General features: G+C 47.9%; 1 pseudogene; it reads right to left on the reverse strand.

Moving 5' to 3' along the window:
- Positions 1–7,638: 7,638 nt before the first annotated feature.
- LOC139229429 (U2 spliceosomal RNA) lies at positions 7,639–7,874 on the reverse strand (annotated as a pseudogene).
- Between the last annotated feature and the right edge of the window lie 640 nt (positions 7,875–8,514).

Below are 8,514 nucleotides of genomic sequence, written 5' to 3' on the forward strand. Positions count from 1 at the left end.
AAGAAAGAGATAGCGGAAGCACTAGTATGGAAGGTAGCATCGGCAGAACAAATGCGACATAGGCAGAGAAACTGGGAGGATGGAATAAGAGTCCTTACAGGAAATGGGGTAGGAGGAAGTGTAGTCTAGGTAGCTGTGGGAGTCAGTGGGCTCTTGGTGAATGTTTGTCGATAGTCTATTCCCAGAAATGGAGGCAAAGAAGGCGAGGAAGGGAATGATTATTTGCCTTGTGTCCCAAATGCTCTGTAGGGTTTTTGTTAAGCTGCGGGTTTACTTGATGAGTTTTTCTGGGCCCGAACCTTGCCGCCCAATGCTGCCCACTGCCACCGAATTTTTTGGGCGGTCTCCCCACGGTGACAGATTCCTCTAGGTCTCCCGTCGGCGGGAGGGGAGTACCGCTGGGAACCGCCCGCTGACGGCCGCCGGCAAGCAACTCTCGTAAGTGACCTCCCGCCCGCCGAGCTGCCATATTGGTGCGGGCGGAAGCAGGTCTAACCCCGACTGCAAAAAAAGGTTAGCGAGCTTCTTTGGATTTTTTTTCCCAGCGATTTGTGAGTATGGGGGTCCCCTGAAGGTGTTCCGGTGTTTTTAAAAAATGTTTGTGAAAATTTTTATTTTTAAGTGTCCCCCCTCCCTGGGCCCGACTCAATCCCCGGCAGCACTTTAGCGAGGATTGCATTTGCCGCTGAGGTTGGGAGCTCTCGCCCGCTGCGTAAGTCGTTATTTTGCCGCCGGGCGGTACTGACATACCTTTTAGAGGAATCTTCCTGGCAAAGTACCGCCCGGTCTCTCGGCGGTCCTGTGGACGGCACTTGGGCGGGCTTTGGCCTTCATCAAGTTGGGGCCCAGAGAAACTGAGCAAATATTGCATTGCAAACTGTTGTAAATTTGCATTATTATCTGTTATACATTGTGGGTAAACAACTGCATGAGCTGCTTATCACCAGGAACAGGATCCAGGCACTTGAATTAAATATATTCACCTATAGTGTCCTGTTTCACCTACCTCCTGTTTGGAATGCCCACAATCTCATCCAACAAATTAAGCTCACTCCACCTTGCTTATGAACACTGGAACAAGAGTAGACCATTCAGCCCCTTGAGCTGGCTCCATCATTCACTTAGATCATGCCAACTCCATTCACCTGCCTTTGGTCCATATCCCTTGATATCCTTACCTAATACAAATCGATCGCTCAGTCCTGAAAGCTCCATCATCATCATCATCATAGGCAGTCCCTTGAAATCGAGGAAGACTTGCTTCCACTCTAAAAGTGAGTTCTCAGGTGACTGAACAATCCAATACAGGAATTACAGTCTCTGTCGCAGGCGGGACAGACAGTGGTTGAAGGAAAGGGTGGGTGGGAAGACTGGTTAGACTCGAGATGCTCAGCGCCCTCCCGGATGCTCTTCCTCCACTTAGGGTGGTCTTTGGCCAGGGACACCCAGGTGTCGGTGGGGATGTTGCAATTTTATCAAGGAGGCTTTGAGGGTGCCTCTGCCCACCTTGGGCTTGCTTGCCGTGTGGAAGTTCCAAGTAGAGCGCTTGCTTTGAGAGTCTTGTGTCAGGCATGCGGACAATGTGACAGACCCAATGCACAACCGGACCGGGGTCAAGCAGGGCTGCGTCATCGCGCCAACCCTCTTCCCGATCTTCCTCGCTGCAGTGCTCCACCTCAGACTCAACAAGCTCCCCGCTGGAGTGGAACTAAATTACAGAACCTGAAAGCTCCAATTGACCCCCAGCACCCTCAGCCTTTTTTGGGGAGCGAGTTCCACATTTCCGCAACCCTTTGTATGAAAAAAGTGCTTCCTGATTTCACTCCTAAACGGCCTAGCTCTAATTTTAAGATTATGTCTCCTTAGTCTGGATTCACGCACCAAAGGAAATAATTTCCCTCTATCTATCTACCCTGTTGAAGCACTTTAATCAATTTAAATGGCTCAATTAGATCACCCCTCAACCTCCTAAACTCAAGGGAACACATGCTAAGTTTATGCAATCTGACCTCATAATTTAACCCTTTAAGGCCTGGTATAATTCTGGTGAATCTGCGCAGTACCCGTTCCAAGGCCAATGAGTCTGACCTCAGCTTTGTGCAACTGAGAACAAAGTAAACACATCACACAATGTTGACATTCAAATAATGTGACATTCAGAATGCAAGAATAAATGACTGTTGCGACAGCAGTGGCAATGATCAGTTGTGCCTGCAAGCATCAATCTCCACGTTCTACTTCTATCCCTTCAGTAAGGTTAACCCTTGGAGACAATCCTTTCACAGTTGTTGGAACTGTTCGTTGCAACCTCTAATGTGAAACAGAGCAATAGAAAAATTTGCATTTATATAGCGCCTATCACGATTTCAGGGCGTCCCAAAGCGCATTACAGCCAATGAAGTAGTTTTGGAGTGTAGTCACTGTTGTAATGTGGGAAACGCGGCAGCCAATCTGCGCACAGCGAGTTCCCACAAACAGCAATGTGATAATGACCAGATAATCTGTCTTAGTGATATTGGCCAGGACAATGGGGAAAACTCCGCAACTCTTGTTCGAAACATTGCCGTGGGATTTTTTACATCCACCTGAGAGAGCAGACGGGGCCGCGGTTTTAAAAAAAAAGTACCTTTCACAACCTCAGGATATCCCAAAGCCCTTTTCAATCAATTAAGTACTTTTGAAGTGTAGTCACTGTTGTAATGTAGGTTTAACGTGTCATCTGAAAGACATGACCTCTGAATTTCAGCTTAGATTTCCGGGCTCAAGTCTCTGGAGTGGGACTTGAACCTCCAATCTTCTGACTCAGACGTGAGAGTGCTACCCACTGAGTCACGGCTGACACTGTGGGGAATAAAAGTCCCGGGTCTAATCCTCTGTCTATCCTGAGTTAGTTGATCACAGCCAGGAGGACAGCTGTCGAATGCACTGCAATTGTCCCCAGCTCTCCTGGGGCAAGGAGGCAAACATCAGCCAGGTTTCTTGCTCCTGATTGTGGTCAGTGACTCCTGCAGGTAAGTGAATGACCGGCGAGGACAGAATGAGTCTCCATGATCGAGAGGCACTTTATATTTGGTACTTCAGTTGTCCGGGTCGTGGGAGAGTGACGTCTGCAGTCACATTCTGACGTTTACATTCAGGTCTGGGGAACCATGAGCACATTAGGTTCGCCTGCTATCTGGAGTCCCGACAGAACAGAAGATGGTCAGGACCACCTCCCCATGTCCACATTGCTAAATCTGGCTCCCTTTCCCAATGGCAGAATCGTAGGCCCATATTTTCATGAGCTTCAGGAGGAGAGGGTCAGACGTTCATGGTATGGAGGGCAGCTAGACAGAGGGGAAACCGGGGGTGGGGGGGGAGATTTAAACTGATAGGTCCTTACTATACAGTATAAATGCACACGAGGCCCATGCTTGAGAGATCGTCAGTCTGTGACCTGTCCTTTATTCCTTAGCACTCAAAGTGATGAAGGTGGGTGGAGCTTCCCCTTTTGTACCTGAAGGCCCAGGTTAGGAGTGTCTCCCACCCAGTGGTCATTGTTCTCACAGTGTACAACTTAGATCAGATTATACATGGGTTACATTGCTGGTTGAATACATGACATAAACCATCAGCGAGTCTCCGGCGCAGTAACTCGGTTAGTGTCCCACCTGCCTGCAGTCGGCGGTCACACCGATTTTAACTGGCGGGCCTCAGAAACACGCCACCATAAGTGGCCAGGAAGTATCCGCTGACATTCAACATTGTGTGGGTAAAAGGGAAAACATATAAGATTGTGAGGGGGTTTGACAGGGTAGATGCAGAGAGGATGTTTCCCCTCGTGGGGGAATCTAGAACTAGGGGGCATAGTTTCAGAATAAGGGGTCGCCATTTTAAAACGGAATGAGGAGGAATTTCTTCTCTCAGAGGGTCGTGAATCTTTGGAATTCTCTGCCCCAGAGAGCTGTGGAGGCTGGGTCATTGAATATATTTAAGGTGGAGATAGACAGATTTTTGAATGATAAGGGAGTCAAGGGTTATGGGGAGCGGGCGGGGAAGTAGAGTTGAAGCCAAGATCAGATCAGCCATGATCTTATTGAATGGCGGAGCAGGCTCGAGGGGCCAAGTTGCCTACTCCTGCTCCTATTTCTTATGTTATGTTTTTATGGGGCGGGGGTCTCCTGGTATGGAACGGGAGGCGGTGGGGTGGGGGGGGGGTAATGAAAAAAAAATTGCAGGGTTACAGGGAGAGGGTGGGGGAGTGAGGTGCTCTTGCAGAGAGCCGGCATGGGCTCGACGGGCCGAATGGCCTCCTTCTGTGCTGTAACCAGTCTATGATTGTTTGAAGGGCGTCTGGGCCTAAACATCCTTTATGGGGCCCGGGCTCGAGGGTGGCCATAATCCTGGTCTTCCAGGCCCCACAAAGAGCGGTAAAAAAACTTACCTGAAGGATCTTCCCCTTCATTCAGCTTCCACGCTCAGGCCAAGGTTAAAATTGCTGTTGGGGCCCAATGGTGTCATCGGATCCCAATTAGCATATGTGAATTAGGACCTCGCTGGCTTTAGGCGGGCAGCTGTCTAGCCGCCTGTCCAGAAATGTGCGTTAAAATCGGGCATGGCGGGGTCCAGGCGATTTTCTGGCGGGAAAGTAACCCGGGTCATTGCAACTGCCCACCTGTCCGGTTTCTGTCAGGTGGGTAGGATTAAAGTTCCCCTCCCCTTCCCATCTTTCTCTGGTGTCTGCATTCATAGATTGTAAAAAGACAATTAAAGCCGCACTTGAAGAATGGGTAGAATACAGAGCGCTGCCGTGCCTTAGGAACCATCTCAGATGAATCAGTGCTTTCGGGGAAGAGGACAGAACTGTAGAGGGTGGAGAGGCAATTGGTCCCTTATGACACCACGGAATCCAATAGCAGCTCAATTGGCTTTCACTGTGATGCAACCAGACAGTCACACTCCCACTACCTGCTTGTATCACTGGCTCAACGGTTAATGAGATGATCAGCTCTTTTCAACCATCAATCTGTGAACAGTGATACAGTAAGTTGTGCTGGTTATATAAGTGAGTGGTGGTAGAGTGAATTGCACTAGTTATAATAAGTGAACAGTGGGTAGAGTGAGTTGTACTAGTTATAATAAGTGAATGGTGGGTAGAGTGAGTTACACTAGTTATACTAAGTGAACGGTGGTACAGTGAGTTGCACTAGTTATAATAAGTGAATGGTGGTACAGTGAATTGCACTGGTTATAATAAGTGAATGATGGGTAGAGTGAGTTGCACTAGTTATAATACGTTAACGGTGGGTAGAGTGAGTTGTACTAGTTGTAATAAGTGAACGGTGGGTAGAGTGAGTTGTACTAGTTATAATAAGTGAACAGTGGTACAGTGAGTTGCACTAGTTATAATAAGTGAATGGTGGTACAGTGAATTGCACTGGTTATAATAAGTGAATGATGGGTAGAGTGAGTTGCACTAGTTATAATAAGTGAACGGTGGGTAGAGTGAGTTGCACTAGTTATAATAGTGAACGGTGATACAGTGTGTGGCACTGTTTGGCAGTGTGTTTCAATCTTGCTGGGTTCTCCCTGTTCTTGGCCAGAGGATAGTCACGCAAAGGGAGGAGGATATGTGAGCATGACCTAAAAAGGAATGAGAGAGATAACTTAAAAAATTTAGAGCAGGGTGGAGGTGTTTTAAATTAAATTAATACGCTTTAGGTCGAATCATCGTAGCATTCTGGGCATTGTGACAGAGGGGTGACATTTAGCAAAAGTAAAGGAGTGAGTCACTGCTCTGACACTGGTAATGTGCCAAGGATATAGGTTACTGGCGTGTGTTCAATGGAAGCGCACCTGTGCACATTGAAAATGGGCCATAAAAGAAAGTGCTTCTGCTGCCTCAATGGCTCCATTAGTAGATGTATTATCTGCTTCCGCACTGGGCCACACAAGGCAGGAAGCTCCCGAGCTTGATTCCTGGCCTGCAGCTGATGGTGGCTGGGGTGTGTAGGTGGACGACCCCTGAGCAATGGAGGAGGGAGAAAAGTCAGCCAGGATTCCCACTCCTCGTCTCTGGTGACCCTCCCGGAAAATGCGTCTATCTGGAAGTCCGGTGAGGAAAAGGCGGTGCTGCCCTTCACGGTCGAATAGCCTTGAATCATTCATGTGCGAACAATGGCCACTCGGGTGAGATACTGGCGTGACGGGTGCACCTGTACAAATGTATCCCAAAATGGAGCAGCACCTTCAGGGGAGAAATGTTGAACAAAATGCAACAGCAGAACCATCAGGTCACACTGGTTTGTTTATTGTGCCTTTGGACAGTTTGGGACGATACTGAATTCAGAGTATCCTGTACTTTCAACTTTTAAAGAGAGGAATAGCTGGATACAACACACACAAAATAAGAAGGCATATTTGGCTCTGGCCCTGCTTTCCCAGCTAATAAAAAAAACAAATAATTTTATATGGTTGGAAAATGGAGCCAAAATTGATCTAAAATAGACAAATATCTCTTTAGAATAGAGGAGCTTTTCTGCTTTATTGAGACATGACCTTCACAAATAAAAGGATAAAACTCAAGATGCCATCCTGACAGATCAGAAATAAACCCTTCCCCTTCTGAGCTGTAAAGACCGGGTAGGCCTGAGGTTCCATCTCCAGCATGCACTGAAGTAACTGATCTCGGGGAGGACAAAATGTCAAAGAGCTACAATTGGTCACAGCACCCCTGGGGTTAGGGATGGGGGGGGAAATCTCGCAGGGTTCCTGCTTCTTACTGCTATCCAGCAAAGCCTAGGCAGACATTGGATCAGACGGGTTCAGATGAGATGTTTGAAAGAAAAGACTTGCATTTCTATAGCGCCTTTCACACGACCACTGGACATTCCAAAGCGCTTTACAGCCAATGAAGTACTTTTTGAAGTGTAGTCACTGTTGTAATGTAGGAAACGGGGTAGCCAATTTGTGCACAGCAAGCTCCCAAAAAAAGCAATGTGACAATGACCAGATAATCTATTTTTTTGTGTTATGTTGATTGAGAGATAAATATTGACCAGGACACCGAGGATAACTTCCCTGCTCTTCTTCAAAATAGTGCAGTGGGATCTTTTACATCCACCTGAGAGAGCAGGGGCCTCGGTTTAATGTCTCATCTGAAAGATGCCACCTCAGACAGTGCAGCACTCCCTCAGCACTGCACTGGGAGTGTCAGCCTAGATTTTTGTGCTCAAGTCTCTGGAGTGAGACTTGAACCCACTCCGTATCTGGTTTTAGATAGCGTGCTGGCATCCGTTTATAAGCTTCTCCAATAAGTGATGGTCAAGCAGTCATCATCATCACAGGCAATCCCTCAGAATCGAGAAAGACTTGCTTCCACTCTAAAAATGAGTCCTTATGTGGCTGAACAGTCCATTATGAGAACCACAGTCCCTGTCACAGGTGGGACAGACAGTGGTTGAGGGAAAGGGAAGGTGGGACTCGTTTGCCGCACGCTCCTCCCGCTGCCTGCGCTTGATTTTTTATTTTATTCGTTGCCAATCTTTCCAATTCTTTGTCAGATCAACTTGTCAGATCATAAACGCCAAAGGTCACCTTGCACCGAAACAAAGATCACTCTGCGCCAATGATTTTGCTCTTAGCCAAAAGGCCTAGAGCCAAGGCTGCACCATTCCTGGAAGTACTGCAATACCAGGTTCGTGCATGGAGTTGGATGGGGCGTTCCCCCACCCATCTCCATGGAGGTGGACGGGGCAAGCCCCCCACCCACCTCCTATTTCCAAAAAGCATAGGAGAACCACCTTCCTGATCCAGGGAGAACCACTTTCTGGTCATGGTTACTCCCCCTGTCAGGTCAGTTACGCATGATCTTAGCCAAAAGGCCGAGAAGCGATGATTTCTGCATGCTCTCGGCGACGAGACTCGAGGTGCTCAGCGCCCTCCTGGATGCACTTCCTCCACTTAGGCCAGGGACTCCCAGGTGTTGGTGGGGATGTTGCACTTTATCAGGGAGGCTTTGAGGATGTCCACAGAAAGCACAGTCAACAGAAAAGATGATGGCGGGTGCTATGTATTTAACCCTTTGTAACCTGCATCACACCTGTCCACCAGAGCGCCTACCTGTTGGAGTCCCAAGGGATCCCAGCATCCCTTGCGAGCACAGTATATAAGCAGGCCTCCCACGAGGTACCTGCACTCTGGAACCTTAATAAAGGAGCTAAGGTCACACTTGCTCATTACACACAGTACTCTGTCTGACCATTTATTATGAGTGTAACAGCGGGAGAGAACCGGAAAGTGAAAAGAATGAGACTCTTATCAGCACAGCTACAATCGGAGGGCAGTACAGAGTTGGGAGATAGTAGCAATAAGAACTGTCAAGCAATGTGGATGATTAAAGAGGATGTCAGTAACCAAGCACATAGTGTGATGCAGACTCAGGATTTACTGTTGAGAAATGTGCAGACTGTTTGACCACAGCAGAACAAGTGATTCTGGAACTTACTGTGCTTTGTGTTTAGCCGGGAGAAAGAA

This window comes from Pristiophorus japonicus, chromosome 18 (genome assembly GCF_044704955.1).
Source record: "Pristiophorus japonicus isolate sPriJap1 chromosome 18, sPriJap1.hap1, whole genome shotgun sequence".
Taxonomy (NCBI): domain Eukaryota; kingdom Metazoa; phylum Chordata; class Chondrichthyes; family Pristiophoridae; genus Pristiophorus; species Pristiophorus japonicus.